This window comes from Triturus cristatus, chromosome 1_2 (genome assembly GCF_964204655.1).
Source record: "Triturus cristatus chromosome 1_2, aTriCri1.1, whole genome shotgun sequence".
NCBI lineage: Eukaryota > Metazoa > Chordata > Amphibia > Caudata > Salamandridae > Triturus > Triturus cristatus.
The window spans coordinates 788,533,535-788,557,856 of NC_140580.1; the positions used below are offsets into that span (position 1 = coordinate 788,533,535).

The following is a 24,322-nucleotide window of genomic DNA, read 5'->3' on the forward strand; positions in this document are numbered from 1 at the left end:
TGGGTTATGGTTCAATTCCAAGATCACAGTCTCTAAAGCACTATGTGCATAGTGAATGCCAGGCTCACAATAAACAGTTTCACATACAATTGGGGACTCAGGATAGCAGTACACGCACGCATCTGTTTAGTATGCATGGGACATTGCCGTCCCAACACACTGATGTTTCATTTAAGTAATGTTTAATGCAGTTTGGGTTTTTTAAATTGTTTTTTCTACAATATATTGCATAATTCCTGCAATATACTTGCATATGAGCTATGCAAAGTTTAAAAATGTCAGGGTTAGCCAATGTTTGATCCCTGCAGGCATAATCTATTGCTCAGTCACTAAGGGACGTGGCGGAGTGAGGCGTTAGCTTTTCTGACTAAACGCCTCACTCTGCCACTTCAGAAACGCAGGGCTGCACATACTTACAAGAATATGGCACAGCCCTTCGTTTCCCCCTGCACTGGCGCTACACTTAGCAGCCCAACACCAGCGCAGGCACTCTTGCACCATAGTGCAAGGGTATCTGTGTGCAGGGGAAGATTGTTTATGTGCAGGAAGGTCCCCCTTCCTGCACATAAACAATCTTTAAATGCCATTTTGTAACTTCTATGTGTGTTGTTTAGTGCTTAATGCAGCACACATAGAAGATGCAAAACTAAATTTAAAAAAAAGATTGTTTATGTTCAGGATGGGGGCTCTTCCTGTACATAAACAATCATTGGCCTTTGGCTGTTTTCATATGTGCTGCACAATACAGCACACATGAAACCAGCAAAAACTAGGAGAAATGAAAAATTTCTCCTCATTGCGCCAGGGTAAGACCAGGTTTTCCCTTGTCTTAATCCTGGTGCTGCCTCCTATTTACGCCTCCCTTGTAAATAGTGGGCATCATCAGAATCAATGGGTGTTGCGGTGGAACGCCCACAGCAACACCCATTGCCCTCCCTCTTAATGCTAAGCATAGCATGAAAGGGGGTCGTATTTACAAGGCAGCGTTAAGCCACATAAAGTGGCTTTACGCTGCCTTGTAAATAAAACAAAGCGCCTATAGCCACAGGAGTGTCGTAAAAAGTGACTTTCCTGTGGCTATGGGGGCTTGCAAATAAGCCCCTCAGTGCTTTCTTATTGTGGAAATATGCTTGTACTGTACCACCTGAAGTATAACAGTCCTGCCGGGAAGTGCTGCTGTTGCCCCATCAATATTATTTCAAACTTGCAGAAAAGTGACGTACCTGTTTCATTTAACATATTGCAGTCCTGCAGACAAGTACCATTGCTTGTACTGTGCCAATTACATCTACCATCACTTCATACAAAAAGTGGATTTAGTCCATTGCTAGTATACCATAGCAGCGACTGAAAGGTTCTGGTATTGTCCCTCAAAATGTGTAGCATCTCTACTGAAAAGTGTTAATATTGGTTTACAGGTAATAAATACCATCCAGTGGGGGTGCCTCAATACGAGTGGAGGCGCTCCACCGCGCCCCCCACTCACAACTGCGCAGAAAGATGGAAAAATAAAATGCTAATAAAAATGGTTTTATTACCATTTTACTTTTCTATCTTTCTGCCTAATGTAGAGGGCAGGGCCAGTGCGTCATTGCTACTGATTGGTAGCAATGATGAGTGGCCCCTTCACTTTGAATTGTGCATGTTGGTTTGGCCGGCTACCTTGCCATGGCCAAACTGGCATGCGCTGTTCAAACTCACCAACCCAAGACAGCTGGGTTGGAGAGCAGGCCTCGAGGGGTACATACTAGGAGGTGATTCTCTCTCTGTCTGACGCAAAGCCATTATTAGTGCAGTAGATGTAGTGGCATAGGGTCCTTTACTAAATGTATGATCCTTGTGAAAAAGAAGTTGGAAGATAATGATTCGAATACATTAGAAATGGAAGTTGCCGATAGCTAGAGCAATATCGGCATATGAGATATTGTACAAATGTCAAGAACTCATACTAGTAAATAATTGTTATTTTAATATTTGTAATAACGAATCGTAAAAAATAATGAATTGAATTTACGTATTTAATGTATTTTATGAACTTTGCGTAGATATGTTTTCATGATTAAATACTGATGATTTTTGACATTGTAAGATTTTAGTGAATCATCCAATAAATAAATATATATATTGTCAGCATAGGGTCCTGGGCATGTGAGGGCCCACAGCATTCCATTTAAGACTTATCTTCCACTACTTAACTGAGGATAAGAGCACTTATTGTCCTGACTTGCATTATGGTCCATAGCACCCTTGCTACATACACTACTGTGTCCCAAGGTGGATTCTGAATCCCTCCTGGTGACCCAAAAATGGTCCAAACTACCCCAAATGTTCACGATCTATATGCTGGACAACTGCACAGGACTAGGAATTTATTCAGAAGAGAGTGAACTTTGATTGAGGTACTTTGAGTGCAACTGCCCTGTCTTGTAGTCTGGTAGGTGTACCAGTGCTGCAGGCAACCTTTGGAGGTAACTATCCAGTTTTTTATACATGTCATTTGGTAGACTGTAGTTAGGATTCTATGTTGCTAATTAGTTACATAAACCAGTCATTCTCTCTCTCTCCATTTGTTATTTTCTTTTTCAAACAGGTCTTTCATGGTATCGAAGTGCACCAGTCTTTTGAGAGATGTGGACCCAATTAATAAATCAATTTACCGCTACAATGCTTAGTTTATGGTATAGGACTCCAATTATGCCTGACAGCTATCCACAAAAATTATATCTGCCACGTGTAAATAGTTTTACTTCTGTGTAATTCTCCAGAACTATGCAGTAGAAAGCACCACACAATGGGTGGGTAGTGTGCAGATCAAAGCATGGTTTGCCTTGAAAGTTTGTTAACACTCACAAACTTGTTTGCAGCCTTGTACACAGTCTTGTCAGGCCCCTTTTCAGCCTGTAAACTGTTGGAGTTTTACTTAAGCAAAAGGCTGGAGTAACTTCCTTTCTAGTATTGGTGAGGGTGAAGAGAAAGACATTTCTCCATGGAAAAAATGTTTTACCCATGAAGGAAAAAAATGCATTTCCAAAGTTGTATGTCATGTACAATTGCAGTGGAGCAATGGTAGCCATTAAAACAATTACAACTTTCCAAGCGTGCTGCTGATTAGTTTTTTGAATGGGGGAAAGATGGAAATTTAAATCCATGAGGCTTAGTACTTCTGTGGTTAGTACTTCTGTGAGTGCAGATGTACTATTCCCTTTAATCATCGGGTCCCTGTCTTTATATGGGCCTGTGTGTGACTTAGAGAGACTGCCATTGCCCCATCTAAATTATTTAGACAAGTGGTACTTCGTAAGTCGGGGTGGGCAAGGACATCACCGCCAAAATTCTCATGAATTACCATCCATCAAATTTAGAGAGGACCACTGCCACAGCGGTCAACTCTGTACATTGAAAGGAACTGCCTTTATGGTGGTTCCTTTCACTCTACAGAAAATTTAGTTGACGGCCACCATTTGTTTTGTTGCTATTCACCCAGATTTTAACATTTGCATACTTTGAATGTTTACGAAGCAACATGACTAGTTTAAGCTTCTATAGACCAGAACTATCTCAATGGATCATTAATTATCTACATCTAACAAGATTCGGGTGCTTCAGAAATTGACATCACACCACCAATAATAATAAATGTATTTGTGATCAGTAATTATAAATATACAAGTGTGTTATGATACACTATTCATTCCCAAGCACTCAGATGGAAGAGGATATAAATCTATTTGTTGCAATGAGAAAATTGTGATTTTTAATATTTAATGAGGCGAGTAAAGCCATAGTGTAAAAATACGATTGCTTTATTCAGGAGAGCAGAGAACGCATACATGAATCATTGTATTATCTAAAAGATTGAGAATAGACCATCAATAATTTACCTTTGTTTGTGTATAAATAATTTTAAATATATTGTGTATAAATTTGTAATTATGTATATATATGTATTTTTGCAGCCCTACGAATTTACATAGTGGAACAAAATGTGCTGATTGGGCTAGCCTCTTTAATAAACCTTATTCTTAGAAATGAAGTTTTGGAAGATATGACTACCAGCTATGCATCCTTTATGACTTTAGAACATCAAAATGTGTTAAGTGTCTCTCCTAAACGACTCATGTGGATCATAACTAAAGGCTCAAGAAATAATTTTGGGCTTACAAATCATCTTTGGGTTTAAGTAATGGACTAATATAACTATTACTCCTTAAGTGCTCCCTATTAGATATATTGTTTTCAATTAAACTATGGTGGTTCTCTAGTTTTTGTTAAAAGTGATGTTTTCCCACAGCCAGTCTAAACTGGAGCCCTTTTTGTAAATTACTAAACAACGGTATAACGGCATTAAGGTTCTTGCTTTTACAAACACATTGACATTGCAAACAAGGATTAAACAATCACAAAAAAATATTTTAGATGTAATGTCCCTAGCAATTATAATTTTAGGACTAAAGTGCCCAACTCATAAGTACTCCATACGATGTAATGTGGGCAAATGGTGGCATACATGCTTAAAAAACTTGATATCCTAGAGTGCATTGTTTGGTGGCAGTCAAAGACTCCTTACACAATCCCTAACACGTTGATAGTATTTGAATTTCACACACTTATAACAGTCTCTCAGTGTAGGTCAGTTGGTGCAACTTTATGCCAGGTATGTGCAACATTGAGGGGTTGATTCCGATCCTGTTTTTTTTTTTCCCGTACGACTCGAATCCGTATTTTTTTACGTACGAATCGTACAAGTCCCGTACAAACGGCGAAGTATGATTCGTACCCCCCAACCACGTATGTACAGCGTGTACCCCCACCCGTGTATGTACGCACCGTACCCCAGGCGTACCCCCCACCCGCATATGTACACACCGTACTCCAGGCGCACCTCCACCCGCGTATGTATGCACCGTACCCCAGGCGTACCCCCCACCCGCGTATGTTCGCACCGTACCCCAGGCGTACCCCAATCCTCGCATATGTACGGACCGTACATACATGACGATTGGGATACGCCTGTGGTACGGTGTGAACATACGCGGGTGGGGGTACGCCTGGGGTACGGTGCGAACATACGCGGGTGGGGGTACGCGCTGTACATACGGGGGGTGGGGGGTATGCGCAGTACATATGGGGGGTGGGGGGTATGCGCCGTACATACGGGGGTGGGGGGTACGGGCCGTACATATGCAATGTTGGGGTACGCACCTTACATGATGACACGTACGATGTGGGTGATGGCGTGTACGTCGCGTAGCGGGCCCCCTTTTCCCCGTGCATCGCAGCGTACTTAGCTTTTCCGGCACTTTTTGGCTCCCGTAAAAATATAGCCGTATGGAGTGCTGTAGGTACGAATCGTACTTGCTGGTCCGTAAAACTCTGCCTGACTTCGTGCGGACGTCGCGTACCCGCTGTCCAGGATCGGAATTGTATGTATTTTTTAGCCTTACGGTGTTTTTTACGATTCGTACGGAAATGGTATTTCTGTACGAATCGTACTTGCTGGTTTGTACGGTGGAATTCCCGGGTACGAGTCGTACAGAGAAAACGCTCCGTACAACCATTTGTACCCGGGTTTTACAGGATCGGAATCGGCACCTGAGTGTTAAAGAATTTTATGAATGGCATTATCATTTACTTATGCTAAATTATCTTTTGTGATGTGTTTGGGCTGTGAGTGAGAAATGCAAGCGTGATAAGTAGTATACTGGTCACAGGCATTAAAGGGGAGGAAAGAGAACTTACTGGAGGGAAAAAGCCTAGTTTGTGGAATGTTGTCTTGCTTTCCTGCTTTTACTACATAGCTTAATTTGTAAATAATAGTAATAATAAAAAATAAGTGCTTGGCCCTCAAGTTTTTCTTAGCATACTGCCACAAGCACTTAATGAATGCCGAACTTACCACATGCCCAGTTTGGCTAGTCTTGATGCCACCTCGCTCCTCTTTCTTCCACCACCTTATACCTAGGCTATCCTGTTTTAGGTTTAAACCTATAATAACTGATCAAACCCCACTGAGAGGGGCCTAGCCGTCACCAGTGTAATCATATGAGCACTGGCACAACACCTGCACAACCACAAATTAAATGCCTTTCAAAGAGAGTGCAAGAGTCATTTTTATTTTTTCCTGAAGGGGGCCAATATAATGTTACTTTGTTATACGAGATAGCAGCAAGAAAGACTGAGCTAACATTATTCTGCTTGAATTTTGATGTTTAGGGATGTCACTAAAATATTCTTTCTTCTTCCTTTTGCTTTTTTCAGTTTTGTGGTCTTTGGTCTAAAGATGCAGGGTTTAGAATCATGTTTTAGGTCTTGGTCAATTATTTTATAAACTGTAGAGGACCAGGAAATATCAAAATCATATTTGATATTTTGGCTACATTTGGCTTTTTTCTCTGATAGGTAAAATGGCTTGTTTCATAAGAATCTTTTCCAATATGTACCATCAAATTTACCCACAGAGAATGGGTTAAACCCCTTGATACATTAGCCTGCTCTTCTAGCGAGTCAGTACTGTTAGTAGGTGAATTGCCAAACACCCCAGGCTTTAAACATTCAATGCAAGGTGTAGCGAGAGGTATATGTGAAAAGAGTGCTGGTACCAAGCATCTGCGATAGTGGTGAAAACATGGCACCAGACTTTTGGAAAACATGGAATGCAGTGTCACTTGGAATGTTGCTGCAAAAAGTTCTTACCAAGTTCTGCATAGATTGGAGTGATATTGTTTGTATTTGCAGTAATTCAGTTATGTATATATGAAAAAGTTGTGTGATGACCTATTGAAATTGATACCTGAGCTGAAGGGCTTCCATGTAAGAAATCCTTGCCACGTGCTAGATGGTATGCTGAAAGCATTTTACAATTTTCAGGGTTAATGAAGAATGCGATTGACTTTTTAGTCCATTCTGGTGCGCTATTTTGTTATGGGCGGAAACTAAAACGCAAATATTTCTAATTTTGTGCTTTGTGTGGCATCAAAGAAAGAGTCATCCCAACTGGGTCATTTAGCTGTTGTTTCTCAGTCCTAGAGGCCATGAATGCTGTATTGGCTATGTGGCGACCGTTTACAGAATTTTTGCTCAGTGATGATGCCAAAGGCAAGAAATGTGAGGATCTTCGGTTGCATATTGATAGTGATGTGAAAAAAGTGCACTCTACTGCATACTTAGATTTTTACAGGAAAACATGACTGGTGTAGTGGACATAATAAAGGAAACTAGAGTCTGAGAGCACCCTTATCTACCAAATGTTCAGCATAATTGGTGTAGATGTGAAACATCTCCTTAAGAGTAGGCTGGTTTAGTGACTGTGGCACTGCAAGATGTTCTATGTTAGAGTGCTTTGCACTTAGTGAGCAAAGAATTGTAGAGGAGCAATTCAGTAAATTTTATTTTACAGTGTATGATAAATGGCTTCCAATGATGCATAGAAATGACCCTTCACCAACCATGGCTTTTGAAGTCAATGAAGCCTCACTATGGTACTCTGCACAGGTTCTAGATCCCTTCGGTAAAGAGGAATTTTCTCCAGACTTTCAAAAGTGCTGCTCCGTTTTTGACCGCTTCAATAACTCTGAGGGCATATGCGCCCAGTTACACACATTTGTTGCAGAACCTGTCCCAGAGAATCACAATCTTCAGATGCACCAGTATTGACATGGAAAGCTGTGTTAGTGGCCGGAGTTAGCAAATTGTGTACTGGCTGTTTTGGCGTTGCCTGTCTCAAGTGCCAATGTTGAGAGGGCCTTTTCACAGATAATAGTTCACATGGGAAGGAAAGAGCGAGCGGGAATGACCAAAAACTCACTGAAGAAGTATTGTATGATGTACTACGATAAGTCTGATTTGTAAAAATGTATTTGGCTCTCATATACACTGTACGTACACTATCTACATACCATACACTCTTAGTGCAGAAAGCAATAAAAAAGCAGAACGTTCCATAAACACTGGGGCAGATTTACAAGAAACTAATGCAGCATGGTGCCGCAAGTCATTTTGCTGTGCCACGCTGCGTTAGCATTCTGGCGCATTTCCAGATTGATGATTGCTCGTAAATCTGGAAATGCATCAGTGGACATGGATTTTGCATGGGAACATCCACAGCAAGACCCATGTCACGCCCCTAACATGCAAAGTGTTGCGTGAAAAGGGGTGATATTTACAAGCACGGGTAAAGTCACGCAGGGTGGCTTTATGTGGCTTGTAAATATCACTCAGCAGGTTGCACCACCAGTGCGTCACGCAACATGATCCACCAGCGGCGCAAGGTGCTTGTAAATCTGCCCCACTGTTTCTGTTGTGTTTAATGGCACTAAAATGTGCAACTACTGATAACCACTGTTTTTTTGAGGCATTGAAATCACTTAAAAACACTGAAAAAAACCAACAGGTTTTACCAAAAATAGAAACTGAAAACATGAAAGCCTACTTATACCCCAACCCCTTCATCTCACTCTTGGGGGTTCTTTTTCGTCACTTCTTTCTACCTTTGCTGCTGTTTTCCTATCTTTCTCACCCTCCTACCTCCAATTTCTACATTTCTCTTATACTCTGGGGCAAAGTCCAATAAGTGCCTGAATCCAGAACTAAGTGCCAGTGCTCACCACCTCTAACCAACCACCTTCACACCAAACAACTACCAAATCTATGCTATGGTGCGGTGGCAACTGAATCACTGGAAGCAGGGGAAAATCCTCTTTCACCACATTGTCTATTTTTCACCCTGAAATGTAATTTCTTACTAATAATGAAAGTGACAGGACTCCCCTTGCTGGCTGGGCCTTCACTGTTACTTCTTCCTCCACGTATCTTTTCACACTAAAACACCTTAGAGATTGTTTGACGCAGCTACTGCCTTGAGCTTTGGAGATGCACTGAAAGCATAACAGAAACAATGAAACATAGCAAGGGACCTGCAGAATATATTTTACCTGCATGCTTATTACTGTTGTAATTTAAGCCTCTACCTCTCACACCTCATCAATCACACTGCGAGGCGCTGCAATCCAAAATAGGATCACCTGTTGGGTCACTGACATACAACGTAACCAAAAAAGGGGGACTGTGGGCTTTTATATAGGTCCAGCATACATGCCCAAAAGTAATCCAACACGATGGGTATGCAGTTCCTGACAGGGAAAGGGATGATTAAGTGTCAAACAATGTACACTGAACGTAGGGAGGAAAAGGGGAGAATTCCTCCTTTCGTAATAGGTGCCCTCAAATACCCAGCCAGGTGTCATGCTTCATCATAGGGCGTGCTCCTCGTCAGGTCGGCTCTGCAATACCTGACGGGCACCCTATGAGGGGCTCTTTGGCAGAGATCTTTTATTCCATGGCGTATTGGTGCAGCGGGTGTGAGGGTCCTAACAAAGAGTGTAGATATGTGTGATATGTGTAGATTAAAACAGGAAATAGGATGTAAAGTGCTTCGACACCCTACACTGGTATGAGAGGTGCTATAAAACAAATAAAATACATGTGAGAAAGGGGCTATGGAGAGATGAGAGGCACTGTTGGAGGGTGATAGTGACAAAATCATTGAAGATCCCCAACAAAGAGTGTATCCTGGTTCACTGTAAGGTCATCATTTACTATCACTATAATGAAATGTGTTGTAGAATGCACATTTTACCCCCAAATGTTCTTGGGGGGGGACCCCCCACACACTCCCCAACCCCCATCTGTAGTGGTCAGGCTCGCTCCCTGCACTCGCTATGCACCGGTGTTGGGTGGAGGTGGTCTGACAACATTTGCCTGGAATAGTCAGTCTTTGGCAGCGCTGTCATGGGAAAAAAGGTGGTGCTAGTTGCAGTGGCCTCCAGCGAAGGTCTTTGACACTTACTGAATTAGAAATTAAACACTCAATAAGAAATTAAACACATCAACCTGCTAACCACGCCCTCCCCCACGTTGTAGTGGGCTACTAATCCGATGACGCATCCTACATTGAAGAACAAAGTGCTACATACATGCAAGAATCCAAAATAGACACTGAAGTCATCTAGTGTGCCACTCACAGAAGAGCGGGCCCGCGGCAAGTGGTGACAGCCTTTCATTGCGTTTACTAATGGGTTTAACTTGGCGCTGTGGCACGCGATCACTCCTGGTTGCTTAGAGACCTCGGCAAGGTGTGACGTGCGATGGAAGTGTCGAGCTGCTTCCAGTCACACCAAAGAACTGTCTGCGATGCCGCAACGCTGGTAGAATATAATTGTTTACACGCTCAGCCGAGCACATAATAAAGACCTATATTACCCAGAAACCCGACTCATTCAGTCTAAGTTATAGAAAAGAACTGAGGTGCAGGAAACCTGACTTTTAGGGTTAGGATCTGCTGTGAAACCTCTAGATTTCCCGAAGGCCGGTCAGCCTCTGGCAGGGATTGCGCCACAGCCAGAGGGTGTTCCAGAAAAAAGATTGTGCACTAAATAAAGATTGGAAGAGAGAAGGTAAAACGACTTCTTCGAAACTTGAAACTCCTGCTGCTCGTGTTACAGTTCTTGGAAGGCTCGTAGAGTGCGCGTGTAAATTGACCTCAGCTGAAACAAAAGGAAACCTCATAAAACCCCCTTGTTTCGAGGCCGACCGGCCCTGCTTTACAGGCCTGCACGCTTCCTGGTTACCATGGAGACCCGGACTTACGCCGGGACAGCCCTGCAGAAAGAACGACCTCGCTCCAAAAGAGAGAAGCGCGGTTGATTGCGATAGTTCGCGGAGCTGCTTGAATACGCTAGGAACGGACACTCGTGCCGATAAGGTAAGGCTGCCACTGCTCCGCTGTCCCTTCTGCCAGGGAGGAAGCGTCACTGCGATCGGTTTACCTCAGGCCTGAGGTGCATTTAAAGTACCCGGAGCTCCCAGTGTCTGCTGCGGACCCAAGCTCCTCGTGGCCAGTAGCTATAAAGTTGCCTGTATCACAAAACACTACATATGAACATCCCTATATGTTCGTCACACAACCTAAACCTAGCGCCAGAAGCATTCACAAAACAATTATTTGCCTTCAAATTCTCGCTTCAGGGAGAAAGACACCCCCAGCCACCTCTCAGAGTTAAATGCCCCAAAACAAAACAGGTAGTAGTGTTCCCTCCAGGGGACATATCCGCACATTCATTAGGTAAATAAGATCATATTAGTATTTGGCGTGAAAAGTCAAAAACAGATTTCTTATTGGGCAAACGGGTGCTAAATCAGCCTCCAACATCTACTACCTAAAGCTGTTGAATAGCACAAATAGTTGTGCAACAAACAGAAGACAAGAAAGAAGCGATTACAGCACACCATTAAATCTTATTAATGTCCATAACCTTACTGGTAACGTATAGAAACCCTCATGTACGTCTCCATATAGTGAGAACAACAAAACAAACTGCGGCAATATCAATCAGCTCGAGAGATCCAATGAGGACAATGTTAAGGCTTTCTTGCATCCTTTATTGGTATCCAAAAATATTTTAAATTCCCAGCACACGATTAGCCGACACGTGTTTCGTCTGTTCACCAGACTTTTTCAAGGCGTTCCACAAGTCATTAGATAAAGTAGGATGTAAAACACACTGCGGTGTCTAAATGCCAAGCTCTCTGTGGCAATTCCAAATCTCAATAACGCGCGCCCCATATATATGCTGCGCCTCTAAGCACGAATGTATTATGGTGATCGTAAACGGTGCAAACTTCTAATGTAAGGGATGACATTCTCTCCCTTGAACCTCCGAGGCACAACCCTGATACGTTGCCACCTCTGCGGTCCCAGTGCAAGCGGCTACATGTACACGTCTCGACGATGTGCCACAGAGAGCTTGGCATTTAGACACCGCAGTGTGTTTTACATCATTGCATTGTATGGCAAGATACCTACGAAGCATCTTCTTTGTTTACTGACTAAATTATGCTTTATTGTTGCCTTGGGACGACTTTTGTGCTCAAAAACTGTTAGTTTGTGTTGGATGCCAAGATCGTCCCTTCATTAAGTTGCTAGTTGACCCTTATGAGACAACATACACACTGGGTTTTCTGCCTTCTGATTACAGTGGGAGGACGGACAATAACTCCCCAATCCCAGTTTATCTAATGACTTGTGGAACGCCTTGAAAAAGTCTGATGAACAGACAAAACACGTGTCGGCTAATCGTGTGCTGGGAATTTAAAAATGTTTTTGGATACCAATAAAGGATGCAAGAAAGCCTTAACATTGTCCTCATTGGATCTCTCGAGCGGATTGATATTGCTGCAGTTTGTTTTGTTGTTCTTACTATATGGAGCCGTACATAAGGGTTTCTATACTTTACCATTACGGTTATGGACATTAATAAGATTTAATGGTGTGCTGTAATAGCTTCTTTCGTGTCTTCTTTTAAATGCCCCAAAGTTTGGAATACCCTCAACCCTCCTTATCTGGGAATGCCCCAAGATATAGCATGCTCGAGCCACTCCTTCCAGTGAATGTCTTAAGATTTGGAATACCCTTCCATCCTATATCAATCGGGCACCATTGTTTACAATATCCGAAAAGGGCAGCAACGATCCTCTATTGATAGTCCTACGCCCTCCAGCTGATCAACATTCTTCCAAAGGCAATGCAGCTGATCTTCCACCTTTGAGCCCTAACCCTATCAATACTTACTCTCTATCTGTCCTGTTACATCATGCTATACATACGTTGTCACTCTACACTGTACTTGTTTTGTCATTTCGTCCTCCTTATCTTGCAATTTGGTCTTCCTCTTGGTTTACAGATCTCTGTACAAAAATATAAAACTATCTGTCTACCCTTCCTGTGCGTCTGGTTTCCACAATATTGTAAAGTAACTGCCTGACTCTTTATTTCACAAAAACACAAGGTTCTCAGCCCATCATGTTAATAGGCCCTTTTAGGTGTGTCATGGTCTGCAAACAGTGCACCTCATATACATTTTATTTAGTGCATATACGTCTTCGGAGGATAAAAAGTTATTCAATCATGTTATCTTATTGTCCATTTCTGGGTGAGCCTGGTGGACCATGGCAACTACCTACATCCTTCCCTTTCAGAACTTCAACAAGCCACGCAGTCATGATGCCTCAGGCCCGATTGTAAAAAAGTCAAATGTGAACCCAGTTCAGTAGTGATGATAGCTTAAATTGAATTGCACTGGGACAGTCACATCACTGGGTCTCTTCTCCTTCTGCACAGTTGATAACTACTTCCCTGGCTTCAATCCAACTCCAAGCCTTCTGGGGGTGTACACTTGTTGAAGCTTTCCCCTCTAATAGCTATCAAGGCTTCAGTAAGAGACCAATGGCCTTGGAATTCTGCCCAATCTCCAATTGACTATTCCAAAGTACAGGCCTGTGGACACTTTACAAAGCAGAAACTGCCACTTGTCAGCTGGCAACAATGGCAATATGAAAATCAATTAATAAACTAGGGTTGTTTACGTGCTTTTGATAACAAGTTAGTGGATGGCTCCATATTAGCTCGCTCCTAATGATGCAAGTAGCTGTCCACACTTTAATTAATTACCCTTTATCCATACAGTACTGCGTAAGCCCTCTAACAGTGGGATTTAGAGGTGACTCCCCTACACTTATTGAGGGTACAAAAAGCCTGATCAAAATACTGTAATCAGCCCAGGCGGTGTAAGTATTTTTAGTGCCCTCGTAGATGTGGCTTTTACCATTGCATAAGGTAGCAATAAAGGCATATTTGGTGCTTTCACAATCTGGCACCCCTTAGGTATTTGTACCCTTTTTGGTGCCTTCTTTTAGGATACGGTGCACTGAACCTTAAATCTGCCCCCCAGGGGATCCACACTAGCCTTTTTCCAAGAAATCTGGTGATCAGCTATGGCATTCCGAGGGTACAGAACGGATCTTTATTCTCCCAGATTGCTGATCCTGTGCTCCACCTGTTCCCGCTTCCTTGCTAAGTTTGTTGCTAAAACGATAACCAGTGTTCCTGTTGATGGCTTTATTTAAGAAATTGAAGGGTCCTAAGGCGGGAATGCGAGTATCTGAGTCTTGCTAATAAACTTAGTCCCCACCTAATCAGTATGACCTACAGGTCAATTATACTGGACCGATTGTCCCTCCTGGCCAATTCTGGACTTACCTTTGACCGGCAGGTCCTCTTTCTCGCTCCTGGACATACTAGTTTTTCGAAGCCTACCAGCTGAATAGCCTCACTGTCTGTGCACAGTAAGTCTCCCCTGAAACAAAGACAAATGCCCTATCTTATTCTGAAAGTAGCTAAAACAAACAACTGCATTTTGAAATATGTGTCTAGGTGACATTATTGTTACCATGAAAAGTGCTGCAATAATATAGCTTTACCACACACCTCTAAAATGTGCCTATATTGTCTAGAAGTTTTTCCACCTCTATAAACCCTATTAAGTAAATCTCATTCCCTAGGAACAACAGTGACCGCAATCTTGTCTAATCAATACCACAGACCAGAATTCTCTTTCTCTGTGTACATGGAACCTTACCATAGCTATAAAGATACCTCCCTCTTAATCTTGCATTCTTCGGTGCACGGAGCAAAGAGTTATTGTTTTGCTGGACATTTCTTCTGCATTCCCTCTTTTTCCAATGTGTGACAGGCGGATGTAGAAACTGTAAAATTGCCTGCCGCTTTGCATCTGCTTACCTGAGAAGAAAATAGGAAATCTCGCCCTGGCCTTGATGCAGTACAGAGTATCAAAATTCATTTTCAGTTTTCCACCACATAGTCACACAAGCATGAAGAATCAGGTTCGATTTTGCCAATCTAACTTTTAGTTACTAAAGTAACTTTTAGTATAGATTTACAGAAGGGCCAGCTATATTTTTTATGCATAGGTCATTGACTTTTGATCTCAGATACAAGTAGTGGGTGAAGCTGCATACAATTTTTAAAGCGCCTCCTTGATAGTGCTCTTTTAACAATTAGTAGAGCGCTTATCTAAATTTCCAATGATGCTACTATGATAAACCTTAGCAATCTTTCACAAATGAGGCTGCAGAGTCTGAAAGGTTGCCATGTGAGGCCTTAAAAGTTTTTAGTAAAGCATAAATTAAAAATTGAGAACTAATGATACTTTTTTATTCACATCTTTACTTCCACACCAATGGCGTATTTTTCATGAATGTCCTAATGTAAAACAGTGTTTGCCCTCTTTGTACTGAAGCATCCACAAAGCATTTATAATATTACATACGAAATCGATTCAATCCAGTTTTCCAATGTACAGAAAATTTCAAACTCCATATTCATGATTTTTCAAGCAATAATGTCATTCAACAAAAGCTGGAGTTGCTATATTTCTACTTTGATATTGTTGAGTGTAATTCCTTAGCTCATTCCAGTCACCATTCTATGTAAAATTGCCCAATGTTCAAAGTCCCCGTCTCTAAGGAGCTTTGGAAATTGTGCCCACTGAAACAAGGGAGAGTCCTAAATCTGCAAATAGTTGGGGAAACAGCACAGTCTAACCCGCATGCATGTCTTTTGCCATGTTTCGCGCAAACTCATTCGATGATGACTCAGAAATTCTGTTAACACCTTCAAATGAAACAGTTTAGAACATATCACCACTGAATGAAGAGGAATGTCTGTGCTTTTCAAACACAATCCAGAGATACAGAGTATGGTTTTCCTGTTGAGCACCGAGAAACATTTTCATACTTTTTAATTGATCAAACTGTGTAATAAAACTGAACACTGGTTAGTGGTAATCCCCTCAGCAAATAACTTGGTTGTGTACATGCAGCTCAACACCTCCTCACACACTTTACAATCCACCCAGAGGGAGATTTGGGGTCATATGTATGTTTTGGAAAGTAGCCCACTGCCGCACAAGGTGGAGGGACTCAATTTGAAAGTTAAGGTTTAGGGATCACTCCAGTACATGCAGAATGGATTGCCATAGCCAAAGTTGACAAGATTGGTTAGGAGGCCGCCTTGCCTAATTAGTCTTAGCATTTTAAAGAGAAGCAAGGGCCTACCACTAACAATTATTGCTTCTTGAGGATCCTTATACTGTTGCGTGAGCATGTAATACCTTGAAAAAGTAAGAGATAAGAGGCATTTGGCAAGACAGGAACAGTTCTTTTAATTAAGCATTGCGGCCGGGAGATCAGTTACATGCATAAGGTCTGAGGACTGTCTCAATTTACAATCAATCTGAGATGTTCTTATATACAGTTAATTTTATGGCATAAACGATTCCGTTGATACTTGTATGGTAAGGAATGCAAGTTGTTGCCTTTGGCGTCATAAATTAATTGTTCAATAGATAATCCAGACGGTCCTCGACCTTGCGTGGACACAATGTGGCCAGTGGGTAACGTGTCCAGATGTCCGGCATGGGTAGCATGTAATCACTGCGTCTGCTGTGTCCTGAGTGGCTATACATTCCTAACTCATGTAGCATCTGACTTTATGGTGTTTCAGGAGCGTGTACCCTTTTGGCCATGTGAGCTTTATTGGGGCAAATCTCCCTGGACCACTGTGATGTTACTGTGCCTATCTGTGGGATTGATCTGGTTTTTCCTGTTCATGCATTTATCTGTCGGCTACTTGCCACCCCACCTGTGAGCTATCAATCAGTGACCTCGGGCCTAGGATTAAAAGCCTGCCTGACTATGTATTTTCAAGTGAGGGTTGACGTGAAGTTCACAGTGGGAAAATTCATTAATAAAGATGCAATTTCGTTCTTATACATGAATGTATCGTTCTTCATATTAACATTGACTTTTTCAATATTAACATTACATTGTAGAGCAGCTCCCAGGAACATGTTTTTTTTTTTTTAACCAAAACTTGGCTGAAAGGCACTTTGTACCCTTAGATTCACTTAGCAGCTCCATCAAGTTTTAAAACAATACATATTGAATGGATGGAGGAGGACTAGCTATCATTTATATGTCAAAACAAATGTATTGCTACAGAGGGATTCCTTCCTTCTGAGACATTGCCCTTTCCCCCTTTCCCTACTGCTTCTGTGAGATTCTCAGCTGTTCTGATTTATTGCACTCCTGGAAGTTCTGAAGAGTTTGGCTCAAACTTTGCTAACTATATTTCATCTTGTCTTCGAGTGCTTCCAAATTTTTCACTCTAGAGGTTTCAGCATTTTGTTTGCTACACCCACCTTCTTCCTGGCCACAAGATTGTATTACCTTCTTGTAGTTCGCTGGATCTCAAGCAATTAATTACCGTGCCTACTCACACAGCAAGCCTATTCCTAAACGTATTATTTATAACTGACAATGTCATTTCTAACCGTACCTACTTACAAGTTTCTTGATTGGACTATTCGGCATTAACATATTACATAAAATACAACATTAGTTGTCACAAGTCATCTGTAAATCTTCATCATCCTGTGATTAAGCACAAATTAGCTAAAGTTACTGCTCTTAATCTTGATTCTATTTTAGAGTGTCCGCCTTATATTTCTTAGGAGGATGTCTAGGAAACCAGTATCAAATTTAAAGCCTGTATCATCCTCATATTAGTCTCAATTGCTCCTGCGCAAGCTGTTACTACTCATTGTAAGTCTCAGTTGGCACCCTAGTAAAATTCAGCACTAGTCAGTGCCAAGTGAGCTTGTTAATTACTGGAAATAGGGAGACATAAAGAATAGCTAGTAGAGGATAAAAAAAAATTTAAGGCAGTGCTTATGAACTAGAGATTACAACTCTGAGTACTTTTCAGCAATATTGTATCTCAGGAGAATCTAAAAATACTGAAGAATTTCCTAATCTTAGTTATACACGTCATGTGTCGTTCAGTTTCATTTGTTCTATGTGATATTTTCTTCAGCGGAAAGATTAAGATTATATATAAATCTTTACTTACTTCTGTGCCCAAAGCTTTGACTCCCTTAGATAACATCTTAAAACCTGCACAAAGTCTATCTAAATTTAGCATGGTCTCCCCATGTGAGACCTTAGAGATTCTAAATGAGCATCAAATCTGGGTGACAAGATGATCATTGACCTCTTCGAATTTTTCACCTAATTGCACCTGTAATCAGTCCATCCATTTGTCAGCTAGTCCACTCCTCTCTTAAGACTCTCTTATTACCATCTGAGTGGGAAATGGCTTGCATTGTTTTCTTCATAAAACAAAATCCCTTGATCCTGCTGTCTCTAGTAACTGTTGTCATGTCTCGTTGCTTCCTTTCTGTGCCAAAGTAGCCCAAAAAGTAGTTAATGAGTCGCTTTCAGAGTTTAATACTGCGGACTCCTTCAAACCCACCCAGCCATGGTGTTGGTCCTTTCATAGCACAGAGGTAACACTAATTGCAGTGCACAATGAATTGAGGTTGATAGTGAGTCAACATGGCATAGTCGACTTCATCGTTTTTGGTCCCTTCACAGCATTTGACTACGTATTGTATGTCACACTAGCAAATAGTCTCGCAGATGAGAGTGTAGGCTCTAAATTGGCTTCAGCCATTTCTTACAGGCCTTAACCTGGCATTTTGTATGCGTCTGTTCGGATCTTCATCCCAGATCCTGTTGTGTGAATTCTCACAAGGGTCCTTTCTGATTCCACTCTTTTGAATTTTTTTGTGGTCCCTTTGGCTGATTTGTTCAAGGATTTCCAGCCCTCATGTATGTGTTACATGGGAATATCCACTAATTTTCTAAAGTTTAATCCTGACATAACTGAGGTGTTGATACTGGGAGCTTCTCCTTCCTTTTGGACAATGGACAGGTGTTTACCGTGTTCCAAGTGACCTGATGCTCTTGAGCAATGTCCCACTCTAGTATGGGTTATGAAAAATTCAGAGATCATGTTAGAAGAAACACTCTAATTTGTCCTCAAATTGAGAAATGTTCATCTTCATGTTTCCAACATCTGAAAAAAAATCCTGTTCCACCTTTTCATCTCAAAACGACACACTATTCCGTCTTTCAAGCCATGGTTGAAGCCAAAATTGGCTATTCTAATTTTCTTTATCTATGTCTCCCAGTATATTAAATTTAGCGTCTCCAGTTGATGCCTAATAGTGCTGTACACCTGCTTCTTAACTTACCACAAGATTGTTTAAATCTCAAATTACTTGTGGGTTCTCTTCTGGCTCTCTATTGACAAGCACATTATTTTAATAAGCTTTTATATTTTTTTCAGGCATTGCATGACTGTGGCTCTTCTTTAATCAACAACCCTTTTCATGCTACTCTCTCTCTCTGGATCACTATGTTCTTAATTAGCTTTTCGTCTTCAGATCACTAATATGAAAAAGAAAAAAACTTGTCAGATAGCTAGATCCTGGCATTCATTAGCATGCAAACAGATGTCAAACTAACTTAATCAAGTTAATCAAACAGCCTAACACTTGGCTATTTCATTCGTGCTGTCTAGTAACGTAGCAATTGTTCACTCTATAAATACTTATATAATAATCAAAAATGTCCCTAGAAGCTGCCTAATTCCAATTTAATAATTTAATTCCTTTCTAGCACCAGCTGGATCTGATGTAAATGCTCAGAAGCCCTCTCTGGTCATGTAAATGTTGAAATTTTACTTTTCTGCGATGCCTTAAGCTTGGCCAGGAAAATGGTATTTGTGCAATTGTCTCTCCTTAGAGTCTGACTTGTGGTTGAGCGAATAGCATATGAAAAATCTGAATTACATCTGTTTCCTGCTTTGAAAGTGTACAGATATATATATTCAAGAAATTAACCAATAACTTTATAGCTTAAAACTGGCAGGTTTTGAAGAACACTGTGAACTATTTAGACTACTGTGTTCAATCACAAGTCTAATCCTCGATAAATAGTGTTTTTTTTTTGCCATAGTTCAAAAGTAAATCATATGGCATACTTTCCTGCATTACAACCTCCTGTTGTTAACAGAATTCTTAAATACATTTTCATACTGTTTCTCTCAAGGATCTTTATTTTTCTGTTGTAACTTGCCGGGGTGAATTTTTATTCCCCACCAGGGGGAGGTGATTACCTCACCTCCCAACTCTTAAAAAGTATTTGATTCTGCCCTTTACTGGAGATGATCTCTCACCTTTTCCAGGGGTGTAAGAAGAGGAAATTGTTTTTTAAATACCTACCAGGTGTAGAGATTTGTGGGTGTGTAGAAACGTCCAGTATACCACCAAACTGGACTGCCCATTTCCAACACACAGGAGTAGATTTGCTAACACTGAAACCTTCATGTTATTTAATCCTTTTGCAAGAGCAAAAATACATTTTCTCAATTGGAAAATAGCTTTGCACTCTTAAAAAAAGCTACATGCATGTGAAAGAAAAAAAGCTTTGTTAGTCAGTCACAGGAATTACCTACTATCGCTAATATTCAGCGTTAAGTATACCTACTTACCCGGTGATTACATTTATTATGCCCTACAGTACTTGTCAATGATAGTGGAACAGCTTTGAGACTAGAGATATTGACCAGTGTTACCAACTCGCTAAATAAATAGATGTTGATTCCCAAAATCATTTATGAGTAAGGTAAGTAGTACTACCTGAGTACTCGTTTACTTACTCCTACACCCTTTTGTGAATCAGCTCTGAACCACCAACTGCCTATTAGTAAGAGTGGAAGGAGGGCACAGTGTTTTCTATTTGTACTAATTGTATTTGAATATGATGCGAATATTCCCATTTAATTTCCATTTAAAATATTTTGGAGTCGATTCACATATGTATGTAAGAGTACATAAAAGAATACTATAGCAGTACTATTTTACTTACTTTTGCACAGCTTTATGAATCAACCTCATTGGGTTGTGCAAAAAATCCAAATAATACTTAAATAGCAAATGCACTTAATGAGGAATTTAACTTTAGGTTGTGGGGGCCGTGGGGTTAAGTAGAGTGAAGTTAAATTTAGCATTTTTGAGCATATTTTAACAAGTATTAGGTTAAAATGTTGGGTGTATGTTATTGTCATGACGTTTGAACCTCTGTAAAAAGTACAACACCTTTTTCCAACACATATTTTGTCGGGTAAAACCTGGAACAATTTGCATGTGGAAATACCCAACAAGAACTGGAAAAACGTGTTATTCTAATGTTATGCCTCATTCCATGGGTTAGAACTTGGATAGGTAGAGAATACCACACCAGGTAAAGTCCACACTGCAGCAGTATTTGCAAACGGTGGGGCAGTACCTCCTCACACATTTCAATATTGCTGTTATTTTTTGAAATACTTGAAAAGTTTAGATGTTAAACAAATATTTTTATTTATTTACAAGTTTGATTGGAAACTTTGACATACTTCAGCATCCTCTTTTCACTTTCTCCTATACTGGAACAAGACTGTCATTATTAAAATGCTTTTACTTTTGAGTCAGTGTTGAGCCTCATTCACAAAGGCAAATTTACATTTGCAGATTTAATCATGTGTAAGTTTACTCCTGCACCTAAATGTAAGCTTACACTTTCGTATTCACAATGTGGCGATTCCTTTCAACATACAGAGATGACGGCTGGGCTGGTGGCCATCTATAAATTGACAGAAGTCAGTCAGGGTGGCGGATAGAATGTCCTCCACCATCCTGACAGAGGCCTTTGCAAAATGGCATAAGAGGGCAAGATAAGGACCCCCTGGACCTTCAGACAGTAGTGGCAGGGGAATGTGGGGACCAAGAGGGACCACCTCATTGATTAAAATAAAACAATAACTTCAGTGCACAGACACCGCAGTAATCTTTCGGAACTCAGTGCAGCCCTCCCATGAGGTACTGCAATGCCCCTGCAGGAGCCACTGCTCAATCTTCACCCCCATGGTATTGTGGTACCCTGCAAACTTCATTGAGGAAGATTGCACGGTATTGCAGTACCATGGGGAGAAAGCTTGAGAGACGGCCACTGTAAAAATGCCATGGTAACTTAAAAAAAAAGTAAAAAATAAAATAAAAGTAGAAGATAATGCAGTTTGGCAGGAGGGGTTTGGCTACATGTGGGGGTTGGCTGAAGGCTGGGCTCAATGAGATTTAGCCGCAGACCGGGGTTAAGAGGAATACCCTGACTGAAGGCCAAGGCCTTTGGCCAATCCTCAGTGAGCACAGCCAAAGGCCATGCACAGCAAGGGTTGCCTGCATGTGAAGGGTTGGCTGTTGGTTCAATTCCGAATACGATATAAAAAAAACCCTGATAATTCACAGAAAAATACAAAGGATAAAGTGACCTTATAGATAGGTGTTGGACTGAGACAAGAGCTAATGTTAAAAAATCCCAAAAACAATTAAATACACCATTGATAGTTTGGTCAAAAACGTTTAACTTCCGCCCTTGTCATGCACTGCTAATAACCTCATATATTAAATCACTATTGACATGTTTAATTTTTTTTTAAAAAGGGAGGAGAATGAGGGTTGGAAATTTGCACAGTGATGGGTGTAGGGTCTTGGCGAAGTCCTATACTTGATGGGGGCAGAAGTCACAGTTTCTTTTACTAAACTATTACTGGTGTATTTCAACGGTTTTGGGGATTCTTAAAAGTCTTATTCCAACACCTAACTATACTGTCACCTTAACCTTTGCTTTTTCAGTAAATAGTTATATTCACTGAAAAAAGCAAAGGTTAAAATGACATCAGAGTTAGGTGTTAAAATAAGATAAAACCTACAGTTCAAAAACAAACAAAAAATGAAATTCACCAGACATAGTTACAGAGCTTACTAAAACTTCTTCCCCTGTTATGCTCTGCTTATGAACTCACATTGTAAATCGTTTGTGGCATGTTAACTGACATGTTAAATGACATCATTGGTTACATCACTGATGACATCTAAAATGACATAATTGATGACATCACTGATAACACCATAGAGTTACAGGGTGTACACATTTGGGTCTATCGCATTGAAACAGCGTAAAACATCCAGGCAAGTGTGACTGTACATGGTGAAAGTTATATGGTTTACCGTTTATAAATCACTAAAGTTTGGAGTGCTATTATTATTCCCTATTAAGTAAAGGAAAGACTGAGAGCACCTGATTTGGACTGCAGAGGTATGTTTGCAAGTAGGTTGAGGCCTAAAACCAAATCCTGTTCCCAAAAATCTGTGAGAAAGGCCAGTTCTTCTGCTGACAATAGATCATCCGTGGCTATCTGGTCACGTGCCCATGTTAAATAGTTGTAACACAGTGCCCTGTACAAATTCTTCGTAGGGATTGTGTTTATAAGGTGTGGATATTTGTTTCCAGAACTTTTCTGAAGATTGTGAGGCATCGCATGTTGATTAACATTGAATGAAAAGGTTTCCCACTTGGAGGAGGTTTATCTCATTATTGTTGTAAGCATGGCTCCAAGGGTTCATGCTATTGTGCCCATCTCAGGAATGTGTAGTATATTTTACCTAATTAGGGAATGTTGTCCTTGGGGCCTGGAAGAAAGTATCTTTTCAGTAGCAAATGTATACCTATCGACATCTTGACTAAAAATTGTCAGTCATGTGAAGACTTTCAGCTGCTAATCCCATTAAAGTGAATAGAAAAATGGCCCTAAGTGTAGCATGGTGAATTACCTGAAGTCCACAAACCCTGTAGGACTGTGCCACTATGATTGTTTGGTGTCGTCAGTGATGTCTTTAATTATGTCATTTGATATGTCATCAGCGATGTCATCAATGATGTCATCAGTGATGTAATATGTGAGGCCATAAGTAGATCATGGTGGGAGCGGAAAGTTATAGTTAGCTTAGTAAACTATAATTGGCAAATTCCAGTGTTTTGTTTTTAAACGTTAGATTTAATCTTATTTCAGGACCTTAATATATTATCACTTTAACCTTTGTTTTTTCAGTGAATTTCTAGTTTTTTTTAATGTAAGCTAAAATGTGTTTCCATACCTAACTATAATGTTACTTTAACCTTTCATTTTCTCAGTGAATTTCGTGGGTTTCTTTATCATATTCAGCCCACTAAAATTATATTTTCCCCTGGATTTCTTGTCTTGAGTAACAGAAACATCAATGGGCATAACACAATCTTTAAGCCTGGTACAGGAGCACAGATCAATAAAAATCAAGCAATTTTCCTCACTGGTGCGTTTTCCAACATATAGTTAATCATTTACAGATCTTTTTCTATTCTAGGGCTTGGTGAGCTTTTCTTTAGGTTATCCTTGCGTCCTAGATATTTTTGGTGTCTTTGGAGTCTTGGAGGAAATCGTTGACCACGTTTAAGAAACATCATGATAGAGGAATTATGATGTATGTCGTAAGCTCTCTAAAGGATGATTCAAAAATTGTTAAAGATATTTAAAATACTGTTGAGTTTTGGAACTGTAGGGATAGTTGACCATACTCCAAAATTCATATGAGTCCTGGTTGTGCCTTTGGGTGTTTAATGAGATAGTCTGAGATAGGTAGGAAGT

General features: G+C 40.7%; 1 protein-coding gene across 2 annotated transcripts in view; it reads left to right on the forward strand.

Moving 5' to 3' along the window:
* CCDC27 (coiled-coil domain containing 27) overlaps window positions 1–24,322 on the forward strand; it is a 426,770-nt gene that overhangs the window by 83,637 nt on the left and 318,811 nt on the right. Inside the window, exon 1 of one of the 2 annotated variants that reach the window (XM_085608854.1) lies at window positions 10,620–10,759. The exons of the other annotated variant lie outside the window; for it this stretch is intronic. The gene's annotated coding sequence lies outside the window, so the exon portion shown is untranslated. Of the gene's footprint in view, window positions 1–10,619; window positions 10,760–24,322 lie in introns of those variants that run through there. 2 annotated transcript variants of the gene reach the window in all.